General features: G+C 39.4%; 1 protein-coding gene across 9 annotated transcripts in view; it reads right to left on the bottom strand.

Annotated features, from left to right (window-relative positions):
- Positions 1-14,004, bottom strand: part of Creb1 (cAMP responsive element binding protein 1) — a 66,316-nt gene extending 52,312 nt beyond the window's left edge. For 7 of the 9 annotated variants that reach the window (XR_013109503.1, XR_013109502.1, XR_013109501.1 and 4 more), the window contains exon 1: positions 13,763-13,903. The gene's annotated coding sequence lies outside the window, so the exon portion shown is untranslated. Of the gene's footprint in view, positions 1-13,762 lie in introns of all 9 variants that reach the window. The other 2 variants (XM_076931784.1, XM_076931783.1) reach the window with 2 other exon arrangements.
- Between the last annotated feature and the right edge of the window lie 1,645 nt (positions 14,005-15,649).

A 15,649-nucleotide genomic window follows, 5' to 3' on the forward strand; every position in this document is an offset into this window, starting at 1 on the left:
TCAAGTGTAGGAATCAATCTTAAATGGTTAACTTTTAGCTTAAACTGATGCCAACCAAATGGGCAATGGCACAAATAGTGTCTTTCTTAAGAAACAGTGCTGGTAAGATTACGACGACAGATGAGAAGGTTCTTGGACTCAACCACAACACTCTTGGTTTTCACCTTGAAGGCATTATACCACCATTCTGCCAGTTGGCCTGAGCTGACTTCGGAAGTAGGCACATTCATGTCACACTTCTAAAGCTTCTGCCTGTTTGTCTGCTAGTATGGGAAGAACAGACTGTGGAGCATTATGTATAGGATCTGCAGTGTTTCTATGAACCCCAGTGCCGTATCCAGGTACAGAATTATCTATCAGAAACAATTTGTGGGATCCTGAACAAATAAATATATAAAAATTAGTCCCTGGGGCTGAGGCAATGGCTCAGCAGGTAAAGGTGCTTGTCATGCAATCCTGGCAACCTGAGTTTAATTTCTGGAAGCCCCCTCAATGGTAGAAAGAGAAAACCAAACTGACACCACAAAGTCGTCCTCTAACCGTCATCACTACCACACCCATCATGCACATAATTATATTTTTTAAAATCGTAACTCTTGAAGTTACTGGACTTAAAATTTTTAAATTGCAATGGGCTAATTCACAACAAAATAATTTTCTTTACTAATATATGTTACTAACAGTCTTAAATTTGATCAGTTTACATTATATGCAATATGTTTCTACATGCTAAACACTGTTCAAGCTATTGAGTAAAACTGTAAACAACTTTCTTTTATAGAGATTGCATTCTGCTGTGCAGGAACAGGACAAGAGAGCAGGCAAATAAAATGTCCACCAGGGTGGAAGTGTGTAGGAAAATTAGCCTAGTACAAATAGTGGTAATATTATCAATATTAATCCATAATACTGGCAATGACCAGTGAACCTGTCTAACTGGCTAGCATTTAAATTCCCCTAAGTAGCACCTAGATTGCTAGATTGGAAATAAATTTGGCAGCACTACCTTCCTATCTGTTTATACCAAGTTAATATAAATTGTCAAACTGCAAATTAAAGCTGATCAAAGAGAGCCAAACTGCTACTTTCATAATCACTAAGTGAAAGGATGCTGCATATCTCCACTTCTTTTTCCTAAACTACTCTGATTTTCTTAAGAACCTCAGTCCTTAAGATCTTCAACACTCTACAAGTTTTTGAGAAATAAATCTACCTTCAAGGGTCTGGATATGGTTCAGCAGTGTATATTGTTCCTACAGAACATACTGTTCCTGCAAAGCACCTAAGTTTAGTTCCCAGCACACACCCAAGGTAGCTCACAATAACCTGAAACTCCAACCCCTGAATCCAAGGCTATCTTCCTTGGAAGCACCTGTACAAACATGCCCAGTCTCACACATGCATATTTAAAAATGAAATAAATTTGAAAACAAAACAAATCCATCCTCATAACCTGTCTATTTAAGTCCTTAAATCCAAATTTAATTCTTTTAAAGATGTGAGATAAGACTTCAAAGAAATGCTTTTCTAACTAATGGAACATATGCTGTTAAATGGAAACAACCTGTTATGAGAAAAAGATTTTTCAGCATAAGAATAAGATCATAACTCATCTTCAACTCTTAAAATTCCAAGGATTTAAGGAAACCACATAAACAGAACTGAAGTTTCTAGGGCAACTTCAGCAAAAGGCATATTTGGGCACATAATGTAAAAAGTGACTAGGGTTGGGGAGATGAGTCAGCAGTTAAGGTGTGTACTGCTCATTCAGAGGACCTGTGTTTGTTTTCAGCAGTCATGTGTCTAGCAAGCAGCTCACATTCAGCTATAACCCAGCTCCAAAAGGATCCGACACCTCTGGACTCATCAGGTACCTGCATGTGCACACCTGCATGTGCACGTGTGTACACACACACACGCACGCACGCACGCACGCACGCACGCACACGTACATTCTGCAGAAGTATATCTAGCCTTACATGGGGTACGACGATTTGTAGTTCTTTTGTATTTTATATGCTCCTTTTCTGAAGTGTCACTGACGAGTGGTGAAAGCTCAGGTTGTGTGTGACAGGTGCTGTTTCATAGCCAATAACCTTGTGGCACTGTCTATATATATATACTCCTCTACCTTATCCCCTTGCAGAGTTCTTTCTTGCTCACCTTGAAACATTAATCTATCAGAACTGAAATGTATGTAATCAACAGAAACTGAGCAAATGTTCCAAGTTTCTGAGAATAATAATATTTATCACCACTCTCCTGGTGATAAATATAGCATCCCTTCACTGAAACCAGGTAAGAAAACAACATATTCAGTCATCATATGCATACTACTTTATATACATACCCAACTCAACACTATTAAACGCAACTGTCTAAACCTGAGATTAAGTCAGACAGATTATGTTCTAACAAAATGCAAGTGTTGTATGTATATTTTGAAAGAACAAGTCAAGACAGACAATGATATCAACTAAGTTCTATCTATACCAAGTTTATTAAATTCTCTTCTCAAATTTTCTGAGCCCTTAAGGCCTTTTTCAAACAGAATGAATTTATACTCAAAGTCTCTTCTCTAAATAACAAAGGCAAGAAACATAATATGAAGGTGACTGTAATGTAATGACTAAAGTTAATTCTAGGGGCTGGAAAGACAGCTCATCAGTTACAAGTGTTTCTCTTTCTGTGATCAAACTTAGATCCCAGCACCTATAACAGCTGCCTGTAACTCTTGCTTCAGGAAATCAGACACACTCTTTTCGCCTATGCAGGCACTCAAATATGTGTCACGCATACACAAATCCTTAAGTAAATTCCAGATGCAAAGGAAGACTTTTCAGTTTTCATACTTTCATAGACAATATGTACCAACAGTAAACACCAGTGTAACCTAACCACCACTCCAAATGGAGACAGCAAATAGCAACATCACAATGTTATTTAATAAATTCCCATTTATTTGCTTAACTCAGAGAAAGTTTATTTCAGTATTTAATGGTTTACTGCAGTTTTGTAATTACCAGGTTATTGAAATGCCAGTTTTAACAAATTTAACATGTAACACAGCTTAAGAAAAAGACAGTTCTCAAAGCAAATATTCAGCAAGAGTAAACTAGGAAAATGTTACGTGATTTATGTAAATGCTGTGTAACGTGACATTTATGAATATCTCATATAGTTTCTCTCAACAAGAAAACTGTCAAACATTATCAAATCCAAGTTTTTTGTCTTGTTTTTAAAGTGCTGGCAACATTTTCTCGCCTTGTTTTTTTTTTTTTTTTTAGTGCGACTATACATGGTTCTAAAAACAAGCTTTCTGCTACCTGGTAAGCAACGGCAGCTAAACAGCACTAGGTATACATCTTTTATGATGTATTAGTGTCTTATTTTTTAAGATTTATTTATCATGCATGTAGAAGTATGATGGTCAGAGGACAAGTTCTGTAGTGAATTCTTACCTTCTACCATGCAGGTTCCTGGGACTGAACTCAGGTCATCAAGTTTGGCAGCAAGTACCTTTACCCAACAAACCATGGCACTGGCCTTTTTTGGCAACATTTTTATCCTACCTCTTTTCAGTGAACTTTCTTTGCAAACATCTACCTCACACAGCTCTTTGCACTGAGCCTTTTTAGAAAGCTGACCCTTTAGGCAATGTCTACATGTAAGTGCTACAAAATGGACCTTGAAGCTCATTTAACATTTTTTTATTTATGTATGAGTGTTCTGTGTGTATATATGGTACTTGCCAGATCTCATTATAGACGGTTGTGAACCACCATGTGGTTGCTGGAAACTAAATTCAGAACCTCTGGAAGAGCATCCAGTACTCTTAGTCAACGAACCACTTCTTCAGCCCCAGAAGCTTATTTCTTAAAAATAAAAAGCACTATACACCTTCAAGTAGTTACTTTTATAAAAGTAGTTTCCACACTGAAAGAGAGCAAGGCTGTCTTTAAGTTAAACTAGTTCAATTCCCAAACTGTAAGGACCCCAAAGTTATGTATGATCTGTAGTTAAATATTTAGTATTTTATCTGAGGTGGTCAGCAAATCCTAAATGACTGTGTGAGACTACATTCAATAGACACTGAACGCCTACGTGTTTTGATTTTGTGGTGTTTTTTTTCTTTTCTTTCTTTCTTTCTTTTTTTTTTTTTTTTTTTTTTTTTTTTTTGGTTTTTTGAGACAGGGTTTCTCTGTGTAGCCCTGGCTATCCTGGAACTCATTCTGTAGACCAGGCTGGCCTCGAACTCAGAAATCCATCTGCCTCTGCCTCCCAAGTGCTGGGATTAAAGGCATGAGCCACCACCGCCCGGCTGTGGTGTTTTTTTGGTTTTTTTTGTTTTTTTTTGTTTTTTTTTTCAAAGAAGAGGTCTGTAAGTTTAAGCAGCAGTGTTAGTGATTTTGAACTAAGTCTTGAAATTCTTAATGAAATATTTATAAGTCAGATATAGAACAGTGAAAACTCAGCCCCTTGAGGTGGGACTGCATGACAGGGCAAGGGTCATAGAACACACATTCTGGCTTTAACCAGATTAACTAGAGATGCTGAAAGGTCTATAAGGAATTTATAGGCTTCAGGGCTATCCTTACTGTCTTCAATATTATAAAAGTAGAGAACTGTCTGTATAGTCAACAGTGAAGCTATACAGAATAGAAAGAAATATGAAAGTCATTTTAATGTTGCTTACCAGTCAGTCAGCAAATAAAAAAAACGTAAGATATAGCAGACCATATTTAAAACAGACCACGGATATTCTATAAAGCTGATAAATAGCATGTAGACAATGATACAAACTTTATGTATTTTTATTGTATTTATTTTTGACATCATGGTTTATTCTTGGTACTACACACTGAATCTGGACAAATATATAATGACATGCATCTACTATTATAGTATCAGACAAAATATTTTTCTTTATGTACAGTTTTGAGAGAAGACTTATTTAAGTTCAGTGTTTTTATCTTTGGTTTTGAAGTAATCAACATCACATCCGACCTTCCAGGGAGACATACTTTTTTACTACCTTGACACTCATTTCTCAAGATGTTATTTAGATCAACACAATCTCAGCACTATGCTGAGGCTTTAGAGGAAGATACCACTGTGTAAAGCATAAGGATTAACAAAAATCCAAAGCACAGAAGACTTTTTTAAAGCTACAAACAAATGGACTTCCTCTTTATCTTAAAAACAAAACAAAACCTGCAAATAAGCTGGGTCTGGAGCACACACCTACATCCCAGAACTTGGGAGGTAAAGGCAGACTTATCTCTGAGTTTAAGGGCTGGTTACACAGAGAAACCCTGTCTCAGGGAAAGAAAATCAACAATTACAGTACACATGTTTTGTTTGTTTTCTCTAATCTGTACAACTCTAAAAGGATACTGCTAACCCTTCCTTTCAAATTTATGACCCTAAAATAAATAAATAAATAAATAAATCACTAATGTTCTGTTTCCTGCATAATGGATGTCCAAGAAGTAACAAATTAAAACACACAAGAACATTCTCTTGAAGAGCTTACAATCTAGTCAGAGATGAAATATTGTATCAAAGGAAACACATATAATAGTTATGACCTGGATACCTATAAATATTCCCTCTAAACAAGCATTACTGTTTGGTAAGTTATTGAAAAGCATGCACATCCATTTGGAAATAACTGGCATATAAGAAATTGGGGAGGGGAGCATGACCTCTCTACTGATAAAGATCTGATTAATAAAATAAAAAAATTAATGCACTTTCCATGACCTATACTAGAATATCCCCTCCAGTGAGCTATTTATAAACTAAAGCTGATACTGCTTAGAGACAAACTTCAGGAGTTATTAATAAAACAAGAGCCTTGAAAACTTTTCCCACAGAGAGAATGCGACAAAAACCGAGCAATCTCCCATAACAGTGAATACATCATTTATATCCCACAGGGCTAGTTTAGTATTCTTTAAACAAACAAAGGCACTAAAATTCCAAAGTTATATATAAATTTCCCAAGTAGTTTATAAGTTATACACTATACCTACTCTGACACCATAAATTTACTAAAAAATTTAGCCAATTATTATGTTATATTCAAAATTGCCACTTCTTAGTGACTCATATAAGAAAATGAAGATGAAAAACAAGTCAATCAAAAATTAGTACTGATAAACACTACATGGGTGGACTTTGAAAACATTATGCTAAGAAGTTCACCATTATGATAATACACTGTATGTTTTTATTCATATGAAATGTTCAAAAACAAAGTAATAAAGCACAAAGGAGACTAGCAGTTGTCTTGGGCTGCTGTGTGGGAAGCTTAAAGGGTGATGGTTTCTTTCTGAGGTGGTGAATATGTCCCAGGCCTGACTGTGGCAGTAGATGCACAACTGGCTAACAACATTAAAAATCATAGAACTGTACCTACCAAATGGGAAGATTATATATAACATTTCAAAAAAGTTGATAGAGAAGCTATGGTGTCCTTTATAATATAATACACTGGAAATCAAAAAACTATATTTTAAGATAGTCATTGTATTGTTCATATACATATATGTGTATAATGTATACATACACAAGCAAATGCACACAAACACACTTGCTTCTTATATAAAATATAAACTTGTGCCATAAGGATTCATATTCAGGATTCCTTAAAATGTCGACCTGTAGCTAATTTAACATTCTCTTCACCAATTTCTATATCCTTTGGTTGTCCATTTTACTGCCTATGATATATTCTTTTTACTTCTATAAAATTTTTTCAATACTCCATTTAAATGCTACCTGCCCATCAGAATTTCCCATGTGAATTCTTTTCTCTTCTAAACTCTATAGCTCTTCATGACAGTAGAGATTTACCCTTGCATCACCACACCCTACAGTATGTACTGCAAATTCTTTGTGGGTAGGAGACATATTTAGACTTTTTTACTTACAGCATCTAAGTATCTTCATGCAAAATCCAGGAATTATTTTCTTAACTACCTGAATAAACCTTCTTGTGATTATTCTACCAACTATGAATTGATGACCATCAAATAATCCAAGAACAAATTAGGGTGATAAGCAGCAACATATAACAGCAGGATATTACTATTATTATTTGCAGCGAACTATAGGCTTCTATTGATTGAAGAAAATGATACCACTTTTAACCCCGGCACAGAAGGCTAAGGTAGATAAATATCTTGAGTCTAAGGCCAACCTGGTCCACAAAATGAGTTCCAGGACAGCCAAGTCACGACTGAAAATTTCTGTCTCAAAACAAACAAAATCACACAAAAAAGAAAAACTTTAAGAAGAATTAAAAATTCTTCAAATAAGCAATAAATAATTATCACTTTGGTGATGAAAAATAAGAGACTTCCAAGTCTCTTTTTGTCAATTGCTAAAACAAGCAGGGATAAATTTCTGGAAAATATTTCATTATATCCTGGTCGAATTAAACATTGTTTGTTACATCTATATCATAATTAAAACCAGAATCTCACATTCAAATAACCAGGTTATTAGAATACAACTAAAACCTATTGAATAAATCTTAGTTTCAAAGAGGATCCATTAATGTTTGGGAAAGAAAATTCCATCACTACTGGTATTAGTCAACATTAAGACACATCCTTTACTTCATGAATAGTAAGTAGTGATTTTATCTTCCCATTCAGCTCACTCTGCTTGTACCAAGAATCAATCTTTTCTCCTCTTAGAAAAAAAATTCTCTATCAATCCCCTAGATCACCTCCTCCCCACACCTTCCTTTGATCTATTTAGATCAAACCCAGGGCCTTGTTCATAATAGGCAAGTGCTCTCATTGAGTCACATAACCAGTCCCAACTGCTGCTTTGATATTTATGTAAATAGCCTCAAGAATTAAGTACTTAGTTCTGGACAATTTTTCATGGCTGGACCATCTAATGTGTGCAGAAATTATAGATAATTTTAACTCTTAAAATGAAGGAGAATATGAAAGACAATTTAGGTAATCCAATAGATAACCAAAAATCTAGACAAAATAATAAAATGTATTTTAAATGAACTTGTCTGGAAGAATGAAGAGAACATAAGCTAACCAAAATCAGAACCTGAGACAAGAGTGTGCTCATATTGAGTGATGGGGAAAACTAAATGGCTACCCTCATTCAAACTTGAAAACCTACATTTATGAAGTAAGTCTACACTTACTTTATTTGTAAAAATAAAGTCAGCATCTGTGTGTATAAAATAATTATTCTACATCAGCCATGCCTTAATCCCAACATCTGGGAAGCAGAAACAGATGGATCTCTGAATTCAAGGCCAGCCTGTTCTACATAACACACAAGTTCCAGGGCAGCCAGGGCTACACAGAGAAGCCCACTCTGGAAAAACAAAACAAAACAAAAACAATGATTCAAACAAAATATTAAACTGAAGGAAGACCTAAAGACACCAAGAAACCATGTACCTTACTGATAGCTTGCAAATACACACAAGTCACCTAGTCACCTGCCTTTATAAACTTCAATCATCTATCCTATTCTTAGCAAATCTATACAAACATGTTGTGTACACCTTAATTATGCAGGTTAAAAGCAGTATGTTAATATTTTATAATACTAAGAAAACCTCCAAATAACAGTAAGAGTAGTCTTGTAAAGCTGTAGCCTGCACAACCACAACAGTTTCATTCTCAACTTAAACCTTTAACTATACAGACAATTAACTCTATCGTGATAGCTTTATTTAATAACGAAAAGAAAACAGTGGGATGCACTGTTTAGAAAATCTGTAACACTATACCTAAAACCTACTATAGCTTAAGCTGCTTTGAAGAGGCAAGAAGGAAACAAAGAGCTAATGAGACTTGTTCAGTGCTGAGGTTGAAATGTATTTTACATAGTCCAACTGACTAAGAGCTTTCAACAACTAAAAAAAAGCAGCAGTGCAGTGTGATTCCCAGGAGACACATGTGCATCATCCTACTTGTTTTCTTTTTAAGCATGACATACAAAACTCACTAATTATACCAAGAAATGTTTTTTTTTAAAAAACATACTGTAATCCTAGCACACAAAGGCTACAAGCTCTACAAGCTATGATAGAATGACTTCATGTCTGAGGCCAGCCTAAGCTACATAATAGTTCTAGGATAATCTAGACTACACAACAAGACCCTCCTCAAACAACCAAAATTAACAGAAAAGAACCATCTCCATTAAAAAAAAAAAAAAAAAAAAAAACCACTGGACTAAATTAATTTTTTTTTTTTTTTTAACCAGTAGAGAAAACTTCCAATACTTTTTTGGTCAAAATAGTAATTCAAAGTTCAGGATGGTAAGAATTTTACTGAAGCAAAGTCAGTCAGTCTAAGCTCATAGCTTGCTTGTCCCTATATACATATCAATCTTTTAAGTACAGCTTTTATAAAGTGGAGCTAAAAATAAGGCAGTTTAAATTAAACCTCAACTTCCTCTCATAAACAATTCCATTACTTTTCATTCAAATGAGTTTTACTTACATAAAGTTTGTGTTTGAGACTAGGTTTCACTATGCAGCCCTTGCTAGAACTTCTTTGTAGACAAGGCTGGCCTTGAATTTAGAGATCTGGCAGCCTTTGCCCCGAGTGCTGGGATTAAAGGTATGAACTAACTAATACCAAGCTTGGTGGCATTACAATTTAAAAAGGTGTATGCTTGACCTAGAAATAGAATCAGCTTACTTACTAAAAAGTTAATAAATTTAAGTATATCCCTATATACATGCTTCTTTTAAAAGGTCCAGGTTGGAGAGATAGCCCAGTGGTTAAGAGTACAGTGCTCTTGCAGAGGACCCAGGTTCAGTCCCAATATCCATACGGTGGCTCACAACTGCAGTTCCAGGGGATTCGATGTCCTCTTCTGACCATCTTGGGCTCCTACACAGACACTGTGCCCATTCATATTCTCTCTCTCTCTCTCTCTCTCTCTCTCTCTCACACACACACACACACACACACACACACACACACACACACACACACACAATTTAAAGATCTTTTTCAAAAGGTCTTTACATGCTTATACAAACCAATTGTTAAATCATTATAAGTAGCCTGGGAAATGAGTGTCAAACAGGTAAGAGAGAACAGAATTCAAGACATTGTATGGTATACTATTATCTATATAACGAGGGAGATACACATACATGTTTGCATGTATTATGGACAGAGCATCTCTGAAAACATGTAGGCAACACTAGATGGCACAGAATATAGGATATTTTGCTACACCTTATGTTTTGTACTTAACCACCTGAATAATTAAAAAAAAAAAAACCTGAAAATACCAAGACTCCTTTTCAGCTCATCAAGAGTGTTCTCTTTCCTTTGATTGTTTTCTAATGACAAATAACTGTTCCCAACAGTTCCTTGTTCGTAAAGACGGTAAAATTCCTCATTGGATTTGACTTTCTGGCCAACTGTATTTTAATAATAGTTTGGAGAAATTATGACATTTTAGGAAGCCCCAAAGGTAAAAGGTAAAAGGTAAGATGAACAGTTAAACACACCTTAGGAAAAGTACTTTCTATTTATCTCAAAACCCCCAGGACTATATGATATTATTTTAACTTTATAAATGAAGAAACTAAGGCAGAGAAAGCAGACAGTTTCCCATGGTTACAAAACTCCCAAGTGCAAGCATGTGACAGGACTGGCTAGGATTCAAACCCACACTTATGATTTCCCAAACTAGATAGATGCTCTTTCATTGTAGTGTTAAATATTCACATTACCAGTGACGACTGTCAAATGTTCAGCAGGGCAGTCAAGATCACACATGCATGAGGAATAAACTGCTATAATTATCTATTTTCTGATATCTATTATATTCTTAAGCTCAGATTTGAGCTCTACCTATTCAAAATAATGAAACTACCACTAGAAGTAATACAGCAAGAAAGATGTTCACATGAATGCATAACAGGTGAGTTTATATGACTGTAGCTGCCAACTTACCTGTTTATAATTAACTTTTTAGGGACACAGTGTAAGCACTGTCACAAGTAAACAATATTCTTTACTGTTTAAAAAAAGGCGTATGAGATTTTTATTAAAAACAAAACAAAACAAAAACATGGGGCTGGAGAGATGGCTCAGCGGTTGAGAGCACTGACTGTTCTTCCAGAGGTCCTGAGTTCAATTCCCAGCAACCACATGGTGGCTCACAACCATCTGTAATGAGATCCAATGCCCTCTTCTGGTGTGTCTGAAGATAGCTACTGTGTACTCGTCATATGCATTAAATAAATAAATAAATATTAAAAAACCATGCTAACAAAACCAAGGGTTTTACAAGTGACAAAACTATTTCTGTAAGAAAACTAAAATCTCTAATTTCAGAGCTGATATATGAGTGTCTGAAAGTAGAAGAATATTATGGATTGGGTCTCTTTCTTCAGGGCCTTGTGAGAAATTCTGTTCAAACAGAATACAAAACAGTAGTTTTAAATCCCAAAGGCAACACTTATTTAGTATCTGTTAGTTATTTTACTAATTCATTAGCGTTCTAAATGCACAGGTCCATAAAAAAAAAAAAAAAAAAACTAAAAGAGAGAAAGGAGGAAGAGGAGGGAAGCACATGGTGCTGCACTTTCACTGCAAGAGAAAATTATAATTTATTGCCAGGTTCCAGGTGAATGCTTGAAAATTAATGTACACAAAAAGTGCTCCAAGTTTCACTTGCAATCGCTGAAAATCAGTTTGATTCTCCATAAAGGATCCCATAAATAAAATTTAAAGTATCTCTTGGTCAACACTGGAGGAACAACACGTAAGGAAACTTTTTTATTCTCACAAGGGAAGACTCATCTTCATATATCATCTCTATTGGTTTGTAGAAAATCTTTCGAAAAACTATTTTATCATCATCATTACCATGTATAACTTCTTCACTGTGTGGAAACAAAATCGTCTTCTCAAGCCTACGGAAATACTCCTATTTCGTCTTAATTTTCTTGACAATGGCAAATTGAAGAGCTAAAGACTAGCAATCTAACCATCACGTTTCAGAGTCCTGACACATGGGAAAAAAGTCAAACACAATGGTCCTATTACCAATCAAGATTTATTCCTAACCAAAAGCCTTGTATGGCCCAATCACGATTCAATTGCACAGTAACTGGTTGTTTTAAAAAAAAAAAAAACCAAAACCAAAAAATGATGCATCTTTCAAATCAACTAAAATTTGGGGCTTTGCTTTTCAATTGGGAAATGATCTGTAGGGGCCCAAGATTTCAATAGCCGGCCCAAAGGTATCTTATGCTAGATTCTTTAGAAGGCAGATGTGACGAAAACTGAGGATAGAATCAAACTCTTTGAGGACGTATGGCAGGTTTAAAGAGGTCATACTGCAATGTCTTTTAAAAATGTCACTCGATCTCTAAGTTGTCAATGACTTTTGACAGTCCCCTTTGCAGGTGTTCTAGGTGAAGGGAAAAAAAGGAACACCACAACCCCTGCTGGCTTAAATTGTCATTAACCTCAGACTGGGATTACCCACTGCAAAATACAAATAATGGATAGTTTCAATGACTATTTTTAGAGTGAGAATTATATCAATCCTCCATTAAAGTTCAGACAGAAGCATGTGAGAAGCATGGCAGTGAGTGAGCAAGGCTAAGGGGAGATCCGGATGACTCAAAAATCCTTGGCAAGACTGCCTCCGTCAAATGATATAAAATAAAAAGTACCTCCACTAATATTCGTTTCTAAGAAGGGTTTCAAAATGATTTACCTCAAGTGATTATTATCTTATTGGAAAGGGTTAAAACCGAAACTGTTTTCAAACACCAGCTTCCTTTTCACAAGATCCCAACAGTTTCTGCAAAAATTGCAAATATGTTTTCTTAGCACCTCTTTCCTTCCCAAAAGAATGCATTCCCATGACTACTGAGTTGTTCTTCATCTTCAAAACCGAGGGGTGAGGGAAATAGTAAAAAAAAAAAAAAAACAAAAACAAACAAACAAAAAAAAAACCCCAAAAAAACAAAAAACCCCAAACCTTTAAAACACCCTAGGGCAGAAAACAGCATTTTCTCCAACCGCGTGGGAGCAGGGGAGAGGGGCAAGAATAAAATACAGCACCAGAGAAAACCTTGGGTTTCGAACTTTATTGCACAAAGAGCGGAGAGGAAAGCAGGTCGGACGTTGCGGCTCGCCGAGCGGGCACCGGCGCGAAAGCGGCAGCACCTTCACCTCCTCTGCCCTCAACTGTCTCCTTCTTCCTCCTCCTCCTCCTCCTCCTCCACCCCCCACGGGCACCCAGGCGGCGGCCCGGGCGGCCAGCCCGGCACAGCCGGAGCGAGCGAGCGAGCAGGCGGGCGGCGGCGGCGGCGGCGAGGAACGGGCGGCGGCGGCAGGCGGCCTCCCCCGGGGCGGCTCCGCTCTGCTCCAGCTCCGCGCCCGGCCCGGCCCGGCCCGGCGGCGGGAATGCGGGCGCCAGCTTGCTGCGGCCGGCCGCCCGCTCGCTCGCACCCCGCCCCGGCCGCCCCCCGCCATGAGCGCCGCCGCTGGCTGCAGGCAGAGTCGCTGCCGCCCGGCCGCCGCTGGCTCCAGTCCGCCGCCATTATTCTTTGTTCGCTGCGAGCGGCGGCGGTGTTGTGGGGCTCGGGCGGAGGCTCCATCTTTACCGCGGCCCCTCCTGCGAGGGGAAGGCCCCGAGCGCGGGTGTCCGGCGCCTCCCCGGCCCCCCTCTGTCCCCCCGGCTCTCTCTGGCTCCTGCCTCCTCCTCCTGCTCCTCTTACCGGTGGTACAAGCTCCTCCGTCACTGCTTTCGTTCGCGGCCCGGATCTCGCTGGAGTTTTATTCTCTCCCCCACGTAACACACCGCGTCAAACTACACCTCCGCCGCGTCACTCACCAACACTCCGCTTCTCCCAGCCGCCCGGGCCACAGGCAGCAGCAGCCGCCGCCGACTGAGGAGCCGCAGCCAGGGAGCCAGCCAGCGCCGCCCAGTGCCGAGTGCGCAGCGGCCACTCACGGAAACAGCCGAACTCGACCCGGAGCCGCTCGACAGGCCCCGCCCCCGCGCTACTTGCGGAACCTGCCGAAAGCCTTCGGCTTCTTCCGGGAGCTGCGAAGGGGTTGGTAGGGGAAGGCTGGTGTAGGCTGGCTGGCACCCGCTCTGGAGGAACGGTCCGAGTCTCACTGTGGCGGGTGGAGGCTTCGGACGCCAGCTGAGGAGATTTGAAGGAAGCGGGGTTTGTGTGTGGCCAGATGGGGGGATTCCCGGGGTGGCGGGGACTTGCTGGAAACCCCCGTTCGGTCTGATCCTTCGGCGGAAGCAGACCGCCAGGGAACTTTGACTCGCCGCGCGGGCGGCGTTGGAAGGTTGCAGACGCCGGCCACCCGCCAGGGGAGTCCTCCCAGAACTATCTGCACGGGGCCGAGCTGGTTCTTTGCTGGGAAGAAAGCTATGACACACGTGGCATGTGGGCTTCAGCTCCGCTTTGCGGACAGCCAAAGCCCTGGGTACTTGGTACTGTCCCCCCCACTGAGGTTAAGAGAAATGATCAGCCATGCTGCCGTCTACACTTGAAATAGACCCTCACCCTACCTGCCCGCGACATCCTGTGTTGCCTTTTCTTAGCCCTTTCTGCTGCGGTGGCGTGCTGCTGCTGCGCAGCTTATACCTTTTGCACCCTGGAACTTGACAGTGTGACTTCCGTAGCCTCAAAACTACCGCAACTTCTCACTGAGTTGCTCCTAACCACCAGCCCTTCACTTTTTTTTATTGTTGTTGAGCTGTTCAGCCTTCTTCCTATAGTTTTGTTCCTGCTGGACACCAGCCCTTATTGCCGTTTTCTAACACTGAGCTTGCCTTCATTCTGTGTGTCCTATCCGTTCCTGCTTTCCCACGGACATTGCACTGAAGAGTAGCTTGATTTTCCTTGTTTCTAACCAGAACTGTTAGCATGCTAACACCTCTTCCTCTCTTGAAAAAGACTCTTGTGTCACTGGTGAGATGGATAAAGGTCCTTGCCACCAAGCCAGATAATCTAAAGTCAATTGCCAGAACCCACGTGGTAGAAGGAGAGAACCATCCCCCCCAAGTTGTCCTTTGACCTCAGCACTTACATCACAGTACGCAGTAGTGTGTGTGGCCAATACATAAAATATAGAAACTTCCTCCTTAAGCCTCTCTCCAAGTTCCACCTGTCTCTTACCATCCCTCTCTATTTTCAGTGGCTCTGAATTGTCACATTCTTCCTGTCTATGTGGTTTTTCGGCTTGCATTTACAAGACCATCCCAGCATTTGACGCTGTCTGACTCTTCCAAACACCCCCTCCCCTCTTCTCTTGCCAGTTTTCCTTTTAACCCTACTCCTCAACAGCTAGATTCTCCTTTAACTCCTGTGCTGGAATCATCTGAGCCCTCCACAGTCCTTTCGTAGTCTCTTCCCTAGGTGGTCTCATCCTCTTCCACTGGCTTCAAATGCCTTCTCTCAGACTCTCCAGTCTTAGTTAGGTCTCACCCTGGGACTCTGAATTCCTCTTCCCAGCAGCCTCTGCTACAGGTCCCGGTCCATGTGGCTGGATGAAGAGAGTATGTAGTCCTACTCAACTTGAGTTTTCATACCCCTCCTAACTTTCCTCCCATGGTCCTTAGTTCAATAAAGGTCAGGACATCT

The sequence above is a fragment of the Arvicanthis niloticus genome, chromosome 3 (genome assembly GCF_011762505.2).
Source record: "Arvicanthis niloticus isolate mArvNil1 chromosome 3, mArvNil1.pat.X, whole genome shotgun sequence".
NCBI lineage: Eukaryota > Metazoa > Chordata > Mammalia > Rodentia > Muridae > Arvicanthis > Arvicanthis niloticus.